The sequence below is a fragment of the Oenanthe melanoleuca genome, unplaced genomic scaffold, assembly GCF_029582105.1.
Source record: "Oenanthe melanoleuca isolate GR-GAL-2019-014 unplaced genomic scaffold, OMel1.0 S001, whole genome shotgun sequence".
In the NCBI taxonomy this organism is placed as follows: domain Eukaryota; kingdom Metazoa; phylum Chordata; class Aves; order Passeriformes; family Muscicapidae; genus Oenanthe; species Oenanthe melanoleuca.
Window position 1 is genome coordinate 1,452,741 of NW_026612650.1, and position 17,460 is coordinate 1,470,200.

Sequence of the window (17,460 nt, forward strand, 5' to 3'; positions counted from 1 at the left end):
GTCGGAGGTCCTCTTCAGGCGTGGCCGATACAGGACGAGCCCCCAAATTGTTGTAAATAATCACAGGGCCAAGGCTTTTATTAAAAAAGCAGCTCTTTATTGGAATGGGGGTCGCAGGGATGCCGACGCCTGCTGCTGCTGCTCAGCCAGTTCAATGTAGAGAGCAGGTCCCAGTGCAGACCCGTCTGAAAGCAGGAATGGGAGCTCCAACCTCACAGGCACGTTCTGAATTTCCCATGGCTCGTCAATTTAGGGGGGGGTCATCTTGCTACACCGCTCGTCAGGTGATGGCAAGTTGAACGAGGGCTTCCTCTGGTGGCTGAGGGTTTGCTTGCTGGACTGTGTCAGTGGCATTCCTATATCTGATGTTGTTCTGTGGTTTTTACAGATTTTTGGTTTGGTTGGAACTTCTGCTGCAGAGGTGTCTCTTGGGGGTTTCTGGGTTTTGCATATTGGGCAGAGTTCTCAGTTTGATGGACTGGAGGGAGGGGGGGATGGGATGCAGCAGCAGGGCCGGAAGTGAGGTGATGGGACAGGGTGGAAGGAGGAAGTAATTGGGTACTCAAGAAACCCGGGACTGAGAGTAAGCTGGGGAGTACAGACATACTATGTGAACAACTCAAAACAAAACTTTTTAACTGGGGATACAATTCATTCTAACAGTTTAACATGGCTGTTTTTTTACAACTCTAATAAGGATTAAACGGTAACTGTTTGTAACTCTTGATTCATTGCTGCTGAATCCCTCTGTTTACTTCAATTCTCAGTCTATATCATTGCTGATATGAGTGTATAAACGAGAAAGGAAGAAATGTGGAAAAAAAAGATATTCTCTCTGTTTTTAAATGAAATATATTATAAATGGAATGAAAGCTTAGACAAGTCCTGCCTTATGCTCACATTTCTGGCTGCAGCTCTGTTTCAGGTGACCTGCAGCCCAAATTCCTCTTGCTCACAAGTTCTTTAGGATGGCTGATTAGGTCTATTCTAAAGTGAATTATTTACTGAATGGACTCAAGATAAACAAACAAGAATCCTTAAATGGACTAGTTACTGCACAGAATAAACAAAAGAAGTGCACGTTGATACAAACACAATGCACAATAAAGTTACCTATATTACAGCTAGTGAAGAATTAGCAGATGTTCTGGGTTGGTGTTGTGTCTGCTCCTCTCCCGCCCCCACACCTCTCTGTCTGCATGGAGCTGCTGCCGGTGCCCTTTACTCCCCCGGGGGGGTGGTGCCCCGGGGCTGTGCTGCTTGGCTTACTCGGCTGCCCCGCTGCTGCTTGCTGCCCGCTTGCCTCTGCCCCCCTGCTTCTGCTCTGCTGCTTCTGCTCCGCTGCTGCTGCCCCGGCACTGCCCCGGCTCTGTCCCGGCTGCTGCCTTCCCTTCCCCCTTCTCTCCTTCAGCTCCAAGATCTGTACCGGCTCCGGACGGGACCTGGACATCAGAGACTGCCTCCGGAGCCTGCCCAAGAAGCTTCTCGCCCTTCCCATCAGCGACCGTCCCTCACTTCGGTGAAAACATTTCTTTTGTCATCTGGGATTGTACTTTCCTGTTGCTGGGAAGTGTTTTTTCTTGTGTTTGTTAATAAACAAGTTTTTTCCACTTTTCCCCCCGAGTAAAATTCTCTCCAAGCCCAGTGGGGGGGAGGAATTGTGAGGGGGGGCTTATTCTGGGGGGCTCCTTTGGAGGCTTTCCCCCAGTTTTGTCCTAAACTTGGACAAATAATTTGGTGGCCCGTACGGGGAACCGAAGAAAGTGGAAAAAACTGTGTAAATATATATAATGCTGTTTGGAATGGATTTCAGTATGTGGTTCTGGATACTGGGGTTTTTTGAGGTTTTAATGCCTCTTTGGTCTCTGGGGTTATTTTCCTGCCCGGAAATAGCTCCAGTACTGTCCCTTATTTGTAGTTTTTATACTAGAGGGATAATGACCAAAATATTGATTGGACTGGGCTTGGTTGCAATGGCTTGTAAGAGGTTTATGAAGATGCTGGAATCGGTTCCAGGGATATCTTTTGGATCCTGGTTATGGATATGCATCCAGTTTGTTAGAGGAGAAGCAGGAGAGGAGGCTTTTCAGCCTTTGCTTCCCTTTGTCTCCTCTGAGTTTTTTACATCGTTATTAGGATATGTGCAGTTCTCCTTTAGTATTAAAGAGATCATCTTTCTGATGTTTAATGTTGTAAGCTTCCTCTACACAGTTTACAGTTTATATAAAATCAGGGCTGAGATTTCTAGAGGTGCTGGTGCGACTCCTGATTTAGCAGCAGGACAAAGTGTGAGGAGTCCTGAGTGGTGTGGAAAATGGCAGGACCTGGGCCAGATGTTAAAGGAATTTTCTGATCCTATAGTTTGGGACTTTTCACATGAGCAAATTCAGAACCCGGCTGAGGTGGTAAAATATTTGAAAGAGAAATGCCACAATAGCTCTAGGGAAAAAAAGATTACTGCAGTGAGCTGGGCTCTGGTGTATGCTTATCGTACCCTGTTAGATAGTGGAGAACAACAAACAAAGGAAAGGGAACCCGGAGATAACATAGCTACTATGCCAGCTACTCAGGCTGTAGTTAACACCCCAGGCTCGAGGACAGGGACGAAATTAGAAAGCAAGCTTCAACCAATGGCTGTGGCTACCAGTACAAGGAGTGCAAAGTGCACAAAGAAGACTGACTGGCCAGTGGAGGATGATGATGAGGATGCAGGAGAAGGACTTTCAACACCTCCTGATGTAAAATCAGGAGTTAAAACAACTGGTGTGAGATCAGAAACTAATAATGAGTCCCTTTCCCTAAAAGATGGTCGTGGTTTAAGAAAGGATTATACAAGACAGCCTGATGAATCCATAATTAGTTGGCTGGTCCGGCTTTGGGATGCGGCAGTCGAGGCTACCATCCTAGATGGCACTGAAGTGAGATATTTGGGATCCCTGTCACATGATCCGGTCATCGATCAAGGTATGATGAGGGGGCCTAACCCTCAAAGCCTCTGGGCACGTGTTCTGGATAGCGTGGCACAAAGATATCTGTGTGCCGATGACCTGTACATGCAGCAGACCCAGTGGAAAACCATAGAGCAAGGGATCCAACGTCTGAGGGAGATGGCAGTAGCAGAGATTATTTTTTCGGATGATACAACAACTAGGAATCCAGACCTGGTACCATGCACCCTGGTATTGTGGAGAAAGCTTGTGCGACTCGGGCCATCTGAATATGCCTCTGCTTTGGCAATAATGAAGCGGGAAGAGATATATGAAACAGTGCTCGACATGGCGAAGAAGCTCCGGGCATACGCGGATGCTGTGCATGGCCCAACCCATGCCCGAATCGCCGCCGTGGAAACACGCTTACAAAATTTAGAGGACAAGATAGAGGAAAATCATAAGAGGCTCAGGGAGGAAATTAAGGAGGACCTCCTCCAAATTTCAGCTGTGCAAATTAGACGTCCTGGCACCCAACGTAGATGTTCCCCCAATGGGGAGAGGAGGTACACTCCCCAGGCCAAGCTATGGTTTTTCTTGCAGGATTCTGGAGAGAACATGAGGAGGTGGGATGGAAAGCCTACGGCTGCTCTGGCACAACGGGTGAGGGATCTGAAGGCAGGCAAGATTGAAAGAGGAAGTTCCACCCGAAGAAGAGCCGCTCCTGTTGCTCGTACCCAAAGTGCCAAATATGATAGTGATAATGACATGTCTGACCCTCTCAAAGGAACTTCTAAGATGTATGCCCCAGGAAAGAAAGATAAACAGGCTTAGAGGGGCCCTGCCTCTAGCCAGGGTGAGGTGAGTGAGAACCGTGTCTTTTGGACTGTGTGGATTCGGTGGCCTGGCACATCGAAACCACAGAAGTATAGAGTTTTAGTTGGCACAGGTGCTCAGTGTAAAATAATTCCATCAAGATATGTGGGGGCAGAATCTGTTTCTATTGCTGGTGTGACAGGTGGCTCGCAGGACTTCACCTTGGTGGAAGCTGAAGTGAGTTTAACTGGAAGGGAATGGAAGAAACATCTTATTGTGACTGGTCCAGAGGCCCCATGTATTTTGGGCATAGATTACCTTCGAAGTGGGTATTTTAAGAATCCAAAAGGCCTTAAGTGGGCATTTGGAATAGCAGCTATGATGACAGAGCACATCCAGCAATTGAACACATTGCCTGGACTGTTCGAGAATCCGATTACAGTAGGACTGCTGAAAGGAGAAGAGCAACGAGTACCACTTGCCACTTCAATAGTACACCACGGGCAATATAGGACAACTCGAGATGCTGTGATCCCCATCCACAAGATGATCCGTGAGCTGGAGAGCCAAGGGGTGTTGAGCAAAACCCACTCACCCTTCAACAGCCCTATCTGGGCTGTGCGCAAATCTGATTGAGAATGGAGACTGACTGTGGACTATCGTGCCTTGAATGAAGTGACTCCACCGCTGAGCGCTGCTGTGCCGGACATGCTGGAGCTGCAGTATGAGTTGGAGTTCAAGGCAGCAAGGTGGTATGCCACCATTGACATCGCCAATGCGTTTTTCTCCATTCCTCTGGCAGCAGACTGCAGGCCTCAGTTTGCTTTCACCTGGAGGGGCATGCAGTCCACCTGGAACCGACTGCCCCAGGGGTGGAAACACAGTCCCACCATCTGTCATGGACTGATCCAGGCTGCACTGGAAAAGGGTGAGGCTCCGGAACATCTACAATATATTGATGACATTATCGTATGGAGGAACACAGCAGCGGAAGTGTTTGAAAAAGGAGAGAAAATTATCCAAATTCTCCTGGAAGCCAACTTCGCCATCAAGAAGAATAAGAGATCCAGTTCCTGGGAGTGAAGTGGCAAGATGGACGGCATCAGATTCCTACTGATGTTATTAACAAAATTACAGCTATGTCCCCACCTACTAACAAGAAGGAGACACAAGCTTTCCTAGGGGCCAAAGGCTTTTGGAGAACGCACATCCCTGAGTACAGCCAGATTGTGAGCCCTCTCTACCAGGTCACTCGCAAAAAGAATGTTTTCCACAAGAGCCCTGAACAACAACAAGCTTTTGCCCAGATTAAACAGGAGATTTCCCATGCGGTAGCTCTTGGCCCAGTTAGGATGGGACCACATGTGAAGAACGTACTGTACTCTGCAGCCAGGAACCATGGTTTGTCCTGGACCCTGTGGCAGAAGGTGCCTGGTGAGACCCGAGGCCGACCCCTGGGATTCTGGAGCAGAAGTTACAGAGGGTCTGAAGGCAATTACACCCCAACGGAGAAGGAAATTTTGGCCGCCTACAAGGGAGTCCAAGCCGCTTCAGAAGTGATTGGTACAGAAGCACAGCTCCTCCTGGCACCCCAACTGCCAGTGCTGGGGTGGATGTTCAGCGGAAAGGTTCACTCTACCCACCACGCCACCGATGCCACATGGAGCAAGTGGATTGCCCTCATCACTCAGCGTGCCCGTATTGGCAACCTGAATCGCCCTGGAATTTTGGAGATAATTACAAACTGGACAGAAGGTGAAGATTTTGGTCTTGCTGATGAAGAGGAGCAGAAACAAGTGACCTGGGCTGAAGAAGCCCCACCATACAACCAACTGCCAGCAGGTGAAAAATGCTACGCCCTTTTCACCGACGGTTCCTGCCACATTGTGGGGATGAACCGGAAGTGGAAAGCAGCAGTATGGAGCCCCACACGACAGGTTGCACAAGCTACTGAAGGAGAAGGTGGATCAAGTCAACTTGCTGAGCTCAAAGCTGTTCAGCTGGCCTTGGACATTGCTGAGAGAGAGAAATGGCCAAAGCTCTACCTTTACACTGACTCCTGGATGGTAGCCAATGCTCTCCGGGGGTGGCTGGAGAGGTGGAAAAAGGCTGATTGGCAACGTAGAGGAAAACCAGTCTGGGCTGCTGATGAGTGGAAAGACATTGCCACTCGGGTAGAGAAGCTACCCGTGAAAGTCCGTCATGTGGATGCTCATGTTCCCAAGAGTGGGGTTAATGAAGAACATCAGCATAACGAGCAAGTAGATCAGGCTGCACAGATAGAGGTCTCAAAGATAGACTTAGATTGGGAACACAAGGGAGAATTGTTCCTAGCTCGATGGGCCCACGATGCCTCAGGTCATTAGGGCCACCTACAAGTGGGCACGAGACCGAGGGGTGGATCTAACCATGGACAGCATCTCCCAGGTTATCCACGACTGTGTCACGTGCGCTGCCATCAAGCAAGCCAAGCGGGTAAAGCCCCTCTGGTATGGGGGGCGGTGGTCCAAGTGCAAGTATGGAGAGGCCTGGCAGATTGACTATATCACACTGCCTCAGACCCGCCAAGGCAAGCGCTACGTGCTGACCATAGTAGAGGCCACCACCGTGTGGTTGGAGACCTACCCTGTGCCTCATGCCACTGCTCGGAACACCATCTTGGGCCTGGAAAAACAAGTCCTCTGGAGGCATGGTACCCCTGAGAGAATTGAGTCAGACAACGGGACTCATTTCAAAAACAGCCTTATAAGCACCTGGGCTAGAGAACATGGCATTGGGTGGGTGTATCATATTCCCTACCATGCACCAGCAGCTGGGAAAGTCAAACGGTGTAATGGCCTGCTTAAAACCACCTTAAAAGCACTTGGTGGGGGGACTTTCAAAAACTGGGAGATCAATCTACCAAAGGCCACCTGGTTAGTGAATACCTGAGGTTCCACTAACCGAGCAGGCCCTGCCCAATCTGAGCCCCTGGGAACACCAGATGGAGATAAGGTCCCTGTGGTACACCTGAGAGGCATGTTAGGAAAACCTGTTTGGGTGAACTCTCCCTCCAGATAAGACAATCCTGTTTGTGGGGTGGTTTTCGCTCAAGGACCAGGTTGCACTTGGTGGGTGATGCAAAAGGATGGACAGACCCGATGCATACCCCAAGGAGACCTTGTTCTAGGGTGAACTATCTATGATACTGTGCCTGTAACTGCATGTATGTATATAATATAGAAGTTTTAATTTGCTGTAGCATGTTGGCATGGAAAAAATTCGGGGTGGATAATGTTGGGGGTTGAGTGTTTTTTCCTATTGCTGTGTCAATTTAAAGAATTTTTCCCATTGTCATGCCAATGGAGCTGCCGGTTACACCGCGGATCTTTGCGGGCTCTGGACAAAAGGGCTAGGTGGGATCGGCTTGGAGAGGGAATCTCATGCTTCCGGAGGGGATTTGTGTTTCCGGGGGCGGGGAGGAGGATCCTCTGGGTCTTGGAGCCACGCGGCCAAAAAGGCAGGAGAGCCAGACCCTCTGCCGTCACCTGCCCTGCATCTGCCCTGCTACAGCCTCCAGTCTCTGCGGACACAGCTGAGCACCAGAACCCAATGGTGAGTGAGGAGCTGCCCGCTCCAGCCTGCTCCCCACTGAGACTGGCGCGGCAGCAGCCGCCCCCTCCCGCCTCCGCTCCTGCCGAGAGAGAGCGTGCTCACAGCTAAAGAAAGGACTGGAACCGAGTTATCTGTTCTGTTCTGTTAGTAATTTTAACAACTGCTGTTGTTTCTGCTGGTACAGTTAGATATATTAGTAAAAGAGCTGTTATTCCTACCCCCTTATCTCTGCCTCAGAGTCCTTGATTCAAACGTTTATAATATTTGGGGGGGGGGAGAGGAATTCGGGTGTCTGTTTCAAAGGAAAATTTCTGCCTTTCTTGGCAGACATCTGTCCTTCAAACCAGGACAACAAGTAAAAGATAAAAACTGGGAATCGTATAAGAACAGAAAGGGGCAAAGCTACAGACCTCCTGAAGCCTACCTTTGCTGCCGAGAAGATGGAACACCTCGTGGCTGGCTGCAACCCAGTTGGCGGGTGAGGCAGAGAGGTAAGAGAGTGTGGAGGCAGGAACACACCAAGTGGGACAACACAAAAATCCTTCAAGAAATGCCCCTGGGATATTAATTCCCTAAGAAACCAAAAAACGGACACCACATGGGGACCAGAGGGCAAACACCCAGGGGAGACAAAGAGATTAGGAAACAGTGCTTTAATGACCAGGACCCCACCCTTTCTGGCAGACTATATTGGTGATTTTGGGAATGGTTTTTGAATTGTCACAAGGAGAACACAGCCACCAAACCTTCAGGTGGTCTCTAATCAGGTGGGAAGATCAACAACTAGTTCAGCCTAGAGAGGGGCCAGGAGCCCCTAGCTTCACACCGCACTTGAGCTCACTTGTAGTTATAAATAAAAGACAAGCCCAACTAAAAGCGTTTTATATGTGCCCAAGCTTGAATCCAGGAAAAAGTTACTGTAATTCACCTGGAGAATATTATTGTGCTTCTTGGGGCTGTGAGACAGTTGCCTCTGATTGGGAACCTGGGGCGGCAAAGATAAATACCTTCAAGTGGGATGGGGCCCCTCAGGCTGCCAAAAACCTAAGCATTCATATAGTGGGGGAGTACTTGGAAGTAGTAATTGTTATTTCATTTATTTAAACATAACAAACCCACAAGACCCTGGGTGCGTGATTGGGAGGACTTGGGGAGTGTGGTATTGGGAACCAGGCACCGATAGAGGAGGACTAATACTCATTAAGAAGGAACCCTTGCCCCATGACTATCATGCCATAGGCCCAAACCAGATAATTAGTGATGACAATTTTTCTAAAGTAAATGACACCTTCACTAAAGGTAACAGCGCCCTGGCATCAGACAACGAGACCATAATACTCCCCACTGTAGACCCTCAGCAAAACACTCTTTGGAGCCTTATGTATGCTGCTTATCAAGTTCTTAATGCCACTAAGCCTGACCTTACTGAACATTGTTGGCTTTGTTTTGATATTAAACCCCTTTTATGAAACAATAGGAGTCACTGAAAAGGCTAGGTGGGCAAATGGAAGTAACCCCCCTCAATGTGATTGGAAAGGTACTCAAGCTCGAGGGATAACTTTAGCAGCAGTAACTGGAAAGGGGAGGTGCATCAGGAATGTCCCGAAAGATAAAAAACATCTGTGTGGGGTAATAACAAAAGCAAAGCAACCGAGAAACCCCACCACCTGGCTAATCCTTGCCAGAAATGCTAGATGGGTATGTTCAAAGGAAGGAATAACTCCTTGTATTTCTCTCAGCTTATTCAATGAAGCGCCAAATGTTTGTGTACAGGTATTGATAGTCCCTAAAATTATATATCACCCAGAAGGATATGCATAAGATCTCCAAGACACTAAGGGACATCACTTGACAAAAAGGGAACTGTTCACAGCCTTAACTGTGGCCACTTTAATGATAATAGGAGGAGCAGGGGTAGGCACCAGAGTAGCATCATTAGTGAAACAAAACCAAGAATTCAATTCCCTAAGGGTAGCTGTAGATGCAGACTTAGCCCACATTGAGCGATCCTTAACCGCTCCAGAGCAAGATGTTCAGTCACTATTGGAGGTAGTGTTACAAAACCGAAGGGGTCTAGATCTAATCTTTTACAACAAGGGGGATTGTGTGTTGCCTTAAGAGAAGGGTGTTGCATGTATGCGAATAAAACAGACATTGTAAGGGATTCAATGGCAAAGCTAAGAGAGAGGTTAGAGAGAAGGAAGAAAGAAAGGGAAGCCCACCAAAGCTGCTATGAGACTTGGTTTAATAATTCTCCTTGGTTCATTACCCTGTTGTCAACCATAGCAGGACCAATCATTCTCCGGTATTAGGATTAACTTTTGGCCCCTGCATCTTTAATAGAATCATAAAAATTGTAAAAAGACGACTAGAGGCAGTACATAATGCTTATTCGAGCTAAATATGAGCAAATACCTAGTGATCCAGAGGTAATTGAAACCCTTGCCCTGAGTCATAGAGAACTGAAACGTTTTAATGAACAAAATGGTAAAAGAGAAAAGGAGGGATTGTGATACAGTATAAGTACTTTGTTCATTAAAACTCCTAGTAAGGAATAATGAATACATCAGAGAGTGAGATGGGCATAGACTTTGACCACATAGTTTCAAATCACTGAGCATAGTATGCATAACTTATGCTAAAACCAGCGATTGTTTAAACAGTTTTTAAGGATTTTCCCTAGGCTAGGAGGAATAAACAAAAGAACCCGGCACCTCTCTCCTGCTGCAACCACCAGAATTCCAGATTACGGATCCCCCCAGCAATGGGCCTCGCAGATGCAGAGTACTCCAAGGAAGGACACATCAGCTGAATCAGAACTGCATAAAAAGACCATGGAGGGAGAGGGAAATTGCGTTCTGTTTGTGGAGCAGTGCATCCCGGCCGCCCAGCGCTGTTTTGCTTACTGCCCCTTGCTGAATAAACTCTAATTGATTAGGACTGACTTGATTCAGTTTTCAATCTCAGTATAACATTGCTGATATCAGTGTATAAACAAGAAAGGAATAAATGTGGAAAAAAAATGATCTTCTCTCTTTTTGTTTTTAAATGAAATATGTTATAAATGGAATGAATGCTTAGACAAGTCCAGCCTTATGCTCACATTTCTGGCAGTAGCTCTGTTTCAGGTGACCTGCAGCCCAATTGCTCTTGCTCACAAGTTCTTTAGAATGGCTGATTAGGTCTATTCTAAGGTGAATTATTTACTGAATGGACTCAAGATAAACAGACAAGAATCCTTAAATGGACTAGTTACTGCACAGAATAAACAAAAGAAGTGCACATTGATACAAACACAATGCACAATAAAGTTACCTATATTACAGCTAGTGAAGAAATAGCACAGATCAGGAGTCAATGTAATTTACCACTGAATGGATGAGGGAGTACACATAGAGCCCTTTCACTCAGCTTCCAGAAAAGGAACCACAAAGATGCATCCAGACTTGGGAGAGAAGCCCTACCCATTTCCAGGGACTATACAGAAGAATTCAGCTTTGTCAAAGTCTCGTATGCCTTTTCTAGTTTGTACAGTGAAGTCTGTGTCACCCAGAAATTCAAGGCTTATCTCCCTTCAGCTGCTCACAAAGCAAGCTGTTCATGGTAAGCTGGGAATTCCACCTGCCTGGCACCAGAGAGAACTCAGGACAGGACAGATGTCCGGCCTGGCTTATCTCAGCAATTCCTGAGAGGGGGAAGATGCCCTGAGTTATGGCCCCAGCTGATGGACAGAAGAGATGAGCTCTGCTGGGCCACAGGGGAAGTCCTGCTGCAGGAACCTCATGGAACCAAGGGTGCATTGTGACATTGTGGTGCCTCCTGGAACCAAGGAGACCATGGTGACACCAATGAACCTCATGGAACCAAAGGTCCATTGTGACACTTTGGAACTACAGAGACCATTGCTGAGCACAGAACCTCATGGAACCAAAAATCCATTGTGACAGATCAAGGCCTCATGGATCCAAAAAGAGCATTGTGACACCGTGGGGCCCATGGACCGAAATCTCCATCATGACAGAAAAGAACTTCATGGAACCAATGAGCCTTTGTGACACTGCAAGGCCTCAGGGAACCAATGAGTGCAAAGGTCTGAAACATTCCTTGCAGGATTCTGTTTTGAGGAAGGGGAACATCCTTGGTGGAGACTTGGGCTGGCACACAAAGAAGGAGTGTGTCAATTTGCAGTGGGGAAATTTAGGAGCCTGAGATTGCTTCCAAAAAAACAAAAAAAAACCCACTCTTTGAGTTCCACCAGTTCTCAGAGACTCACTGGAAATGAAAACGTAAAGAACCTTAAAAAACTGAAGCACCTAGTGGCATTAATCCCCACTCAGTGTTGTTATTGAGAAAGGCTCTCAAGAGACTAATTAAAAATAACTGAGCAGATAATTGGAGGCCATGATTGCACAAAGCTCTCAGAGACTCCAAGGCAAAAGCAAAACCCAAAGTCCTCTGAAAAACCTGCAGTCCCTGGGAGCATGAAGGAGCCCCCAGGGCCATTCATGACCAAGGCTCCCCAGGGACTGGTCCCAGCAGATCCCTGAGGCCACTGGGATGTGGGGAGATGCTGAGGGCAGCACAAGGGGTGACAGTGCCCAGCCTTGCTGGGGCTGTGCCAGGAGGCCCCAGTGCCTCAGGACAAGGTGTCTCCTCCCAGCCCTTGGTGGCACAGACCCTGCAGTGCCCCAGGGCACCAAGACTTGGCTTCTCTTTGTCCCCACCTGTTATCTCTGCCTCCAATTTCCTGCTCTAACTGGAACCTGGGGCTTTTCTCAGTCGTGTCCCTCAGTGGGACCCATAAATTGGATCAGAAACTTTGGAGTTCAATTCTGACGGAATTCTTGAGAGATTTCCTAACAAACCATGGATCTGAATTGATTTCCCTCTGGTCTGGTGCAGCTCATCTGGAAGGCTTTCATCTGCAGTTATGGAGAAATACATCGAAGAGCTTCTGAGAAATACACATTTCTATTTTGAAGGGTGTATTATATACTGTTGTGTTTAGAGCAGAGGTGATTGCAGCATTCAGTGATTGATATTGATCTAAGGTATCTCCTTAGGAGGTCTGGCCTGCTCAGAGAAGCTGTGCCTTGAGGTCTGACCCAGTGTGGACAACCTGGCTCCACATTCACCTCGCTGCACTTGGAAAAAGAAATTTTTTTTCATTTACATATATATATATATATATATATATGTATAATTTATTTTTGTATTTTTTTTTAAGCAGTCTAAAACTCCTCATTTTCCCCACTGCAATCAGACACACTCCTCAGGTTTCTGCCAGCCCAAGGTGCCACCAAATCCACCCCAGAGCTGCCCTGGGCCAGCTGTGAGGGTGGATCATCATCCCAACCGGCACTGGCCACTGCCAGGGGCTGTGACCATGGACACTGCACTGACCCCACTGCTGGGTTTGGGGGCCACGGCAACCGTGAGAAGTTCAAGTTTCCTTGGAAACACTGGGGAAGACTGGGACATACTGGGAACACTGGGAACCCTGTGGGAGACCCTGGGATATACTGGGGGTGATACTGGGAAATACTGGGACAAACTGGGGACACTGGGAACACTGTGGGGAACTCTGAGGGACACTGGGGCTTAAAGTGGATGACACTGGGGGGAACTGGCGTGGAGTGGGAATAAACTCAGTTGTATTGGGTGGGACTGGGCTGTACTGGGGATGAGCTGGGTTGTACTGGGAGGGACTGCAGGGGTGAAATGGGCTGTTCCCGCCTCTGCCGCCTCCCATTTGCCCAGGACCCTGCCCATCACCTCCCGCAGCCAATCAGCGCTGGGGATCGGGGCCTCAGGGGTGTTCCTGGTGTCAGCGCCATCTTTTCTTTTTGCCTCTAACTCCCATCATGCCCCGAGCCCAATAGAGCCCATTGGAGTGCCTAAAACTCTTTCTGTGCCCTTTGCTCTAAAGAGCCCCATTAGACCTCCCCGAACGGTGCATGTTCCCTCCAGAGGACCACAAGTCGTGGTATGAATGCCAAAGTGCCTCGCAAGTTCCCTCCTGGACCCCCAGATGCCCCATCTGAGCCACTTTCGGGACTACTGCTCCCATCATGCTCTTTGGCGAACATTAAACAGCTAATGCAGCAGTGCTTACAACTCCCATGGTGCTCCACGGCCCCATAAAACTGTATTATACCCGCGCCTACAACTCCCATCACCCCCCGCGGAGCAGAGAGCTCCGTTAGAGCCCCCAAGTGCCCACCCGGACCCCGAATGTCCCCAGATTCTCCTCCCTGACCTCCAAGTGCCCCCCTGGATGCATAAGTGCTCCCCCACACTTCGAATTCTCCGTCAGAATCCCTCAGTGCCGATCCAAGTGCTCACTCAGCTCCCCCAGGTGTACACCAGAGCCTCAAGCTCTCTCTAAATTCTATCCCCAGGCCCAAAACTGCCCAAATTTTGCTCCAGAAATGTCTGCCTGGAGCCTGAAGTGCCCCCTTTGACACTGCCTGAAAACAAGTGGATAAAAAGGATGACAAATGTACTACAAATATTACTAATTATCATAATGAGTTAGAAAAAGATAATCAATAGAGCTTAATTAATAAATGAACGGAATTGTGTTACTTACAACCAATGAAGATTAATTCCTTGGCTGTAACAAATGTATAGATTTTTAAAAATAAATATAAAAACTTAAGTAATAAAAACCATTGTATTTAGAAATATATATATATAAAAATAAATTTTATAATTCAATATTACACTAAAGAATAAATTACATGAACATTTATGGATAATTTGGGATGCAGACATTGTTGCTCAAGAGCCAGGGCTGCCTGGCACCCATTCCCAAACAGCCCTGAGCATTTCCTTTGCTTCACCTTGAAACAGGGGATTTAAGGGTTACATAGAATGAAGAGTATAACATATATAGTACCAGTCACTGTGTGCTTATAAGGAAAGGAATGCACGATGTATAACATATAGTATCAGTCACTGTGTGCTTAAATAGGGAAAGGAATGCACGATAAGAGACCCCTGAAGTATAGGAAAGTGTCCCTCTCCATAAAAGTGCAAAGTCTGCGACCAAGAGACTACAAGCGCATGTGTGGAAAGACAAGGTGAAAAGTTCAACTAGTGAGGAAGACTTTTACTTCATTGTTTTCTGCCCACAGACTCATTTGAAGACCACCGACTCAATAAACTACGCAGCCGCACTGAATATGCAGCTAATTTCCATATGAAGCGGGGAAACAGGCGAGGCAGATAATCAATATGTATAGGCAATTTAGAATATGCATGTACTTCCTAGATAAATAGAAGGTTAGAAGCATGTAAGGTACGCAGGATTTGGGAGGATGCTCTCCCCCTGCGTCCAGCGCTGAATAAAATATGTACCTACTCCACAACTTTACAGGTTGTGAAGTCTATTTTCCGCGCTTCATTTGGCACCCCAGATGGGACCTTCCTGTCTGTCTGCAGGACTGAGCTGAGGGCCGGACGACTCCACGGCATGCCCCAGGATTTCCTGGAGGAGACCCCGACCCTGGCTCGCTTACTGCAGCAACAGAAAGGACCACTGGCTGGCGGATGAAACGGTACGTATTAATTCTGGGGGGTTTGTAAGACATATGCACGCGTGATTGGAGGGCTGTTGATAAATCGCAGGAGACGTCCTGCGTACAACAAAGTCCCTAGGTAGGTTGGGCTTGCAAGCAGCGGGCTGGTGGGGTTACCGGCGAAGGGATACGAACACCAGTGAGGCCACTCCGTTCCCTTAACCTCTGGGTTGAGAAGGGAGGAGGGGGGCTGGTGAAGGAATTCGCTGACTGATAGTGTAGCCGCGGAGCGACCCTCAAACGCGGGTCGAGTGGATTCCTGCTCCCGTATCATCGGAGCTGAGGTGGTGTGTGTGTGTGTTGGAGTCCGGACATTGTGAGCAAAGTGAGTGAGTGAGTGAGTGAGACGTACCCAGGAGGGGAATAAGTGTGGGGTATTTGCTTCAGAAAGGCAGAATTGTTGTGTAGTGTGCGGTGTGATGCGAACGGGACTGTAGCTGTGCTGAGAATATAATGATTGTTAGTAAAACGTATGAAAAATAAGTGTGCTGTGTTCTTACAAGAGCGAGTGTGCTGCGTTGGTACATTGTGTGCTTTGTTTGTATACTGAGATGAGTGAAAAGGGGTCCCCTTTCCAACGGTTTGGGCGTGATCCTTGGGAATTTGTGAACCTAATAGACAGCCAGATAAAGAAAGGAAACAAATTGACTGGTCCAGCAGTTGGTATTGTGTGTGTGAAGGGGATTGGAAGGAAATTCTAAAGTTCAGTAAGGAAAAGTTTAGGTGTAAAGCAGGCAGGGGACGAAAAGAGAAGAATGGGATCTACACAGAGCACAGAAGTCCCTAAAGCCAGCCCTTTAGGGTGCATTATAACACACTGGAAAGAAGTTGCAGGAACTGGCGGCACTGAAAATAAATCCACCCTAATTAAATACTGTAGCCATTGGTGGCCACTTTATAGACTAGACCACGGAGTAAGGTGGCCACCTACTGGGACTTTGGATTATGAGACCCTGCTGCAACTAATGCTGTTTTTAAGAAGAGAGGGCAAATGGACTGAGGTCTCCTACTGTGATATGTTCTTCTCTCTCCGAAACCACCCTGAATGGCAGAGAGACTGTGGGATTAAGGCACCCTCTGACCCTTTAGTTTTAGCCCTTGAGAAGGAAAGGAAAGCAAATAAAGGGAAACTTAAAAGGTGTTGTTCAGCATGTAATATAGGTGAGCGGTGTACCAGATTAGACAAAATGCACAATTTGGATATGCAGGAACAGGATATGAGTGACCTATTCAAATCTCCTTCTCAAACTCGGGGACAGAGAGATGATGATTCAGAAGGAATACGTACTCCAGCCCATTCTCCTCCCAGAAGCCCTGTGTCTTCTAGGACGAGAAATAAGGTGCTACAACTCCCTTTGAGACAGGCTGTGGGACCAGAAGGAGGGAGACTTCTAGTAAAAGTACCCTTTTCTACTATTGATATAGAAGCATGGGAAAAAGTTGCTAAAAACTACCGTAGTGACCCAATAACTACAGCAAAGCGTTTGCGGTATATTATAAAACAACATAATCCAGATTGGTCTGATATACAATTATTGCTGGATGCATTAACTGAAACAGAAAAGCAATTAGTCCTGAAAACAGCAGGGGATCTAGCAGAGGATTATTATAAGGCCCAGCAAAAGGATGTAAAGGAGTATTTCCCCCTCCAGAATCCACAGTGGGATCCAGACAGGACAGCAGAAATGCAAAAGTTAGAAAGCTCCCAAGAATGGATAGCAAAAGGGATGGAACGAGTAATACCTAAAACTATAAATTGGTCAGCACTATATGCTGTTAAACAGGGTCCCTCTGAAACACCATGTGAATTTTTGGATCGATTAAGGGATGCAATGCGTCGCAATACATCTCTAGACCCTGAAGCAGAAGTGGGGATTCAACAACTAGTGAATTTATTTTTGGGTCAATCTACGGGGGATATTAGGCGTAAGCTTCAAAAGATAAAAGGGCCCGAGGGAAGGAATTTAGAGAATTTACTAGATGAGGCATGGAGAGTATTTAGCAATAGAGAAGAGGGATATAAGCAAAATGTGAGGAAATTGTTGGCAGTGGTGAGAGAAGAAAGAGGAGGACAAAGTTGTGGGCAGGGTCGACAAGGGGGACAGGGGGGCCCACCTCGATTGGGTAAAGATCAGTGCGCGTTTTGTAAAGAGTTGGGGCACTGGAAGAATGAATGCCCTAAACGGAGGAGAGACAAGGAAAAAGACGTGATCGCATATGCAAAAGGAAACTGAAGAGGACCGGGAGATCAACCCCCAGCAGATCCCCTGGTTATAACAATGGAGCTGGGGGAGGAGGGGAAGGAAGTAGAGTTTGTAATTGATACAGGAGCGACATATTCAGTATTGAATAAGGCCCTGGTGCCTGTGGGAAAAGATTATGTTACGGTACAAGGAGCTACTGGCCAGTCTGAAAAGGCTTATTTTTGTAGACCTCTAAAATATAAATTTGGGAAACAATGGGGCACTCATAAGTTTTTATACATGCCAAATTCCCCAAAGGCGCTCCTGGGAAGAGACTTATTGGAACAATTACAAGTG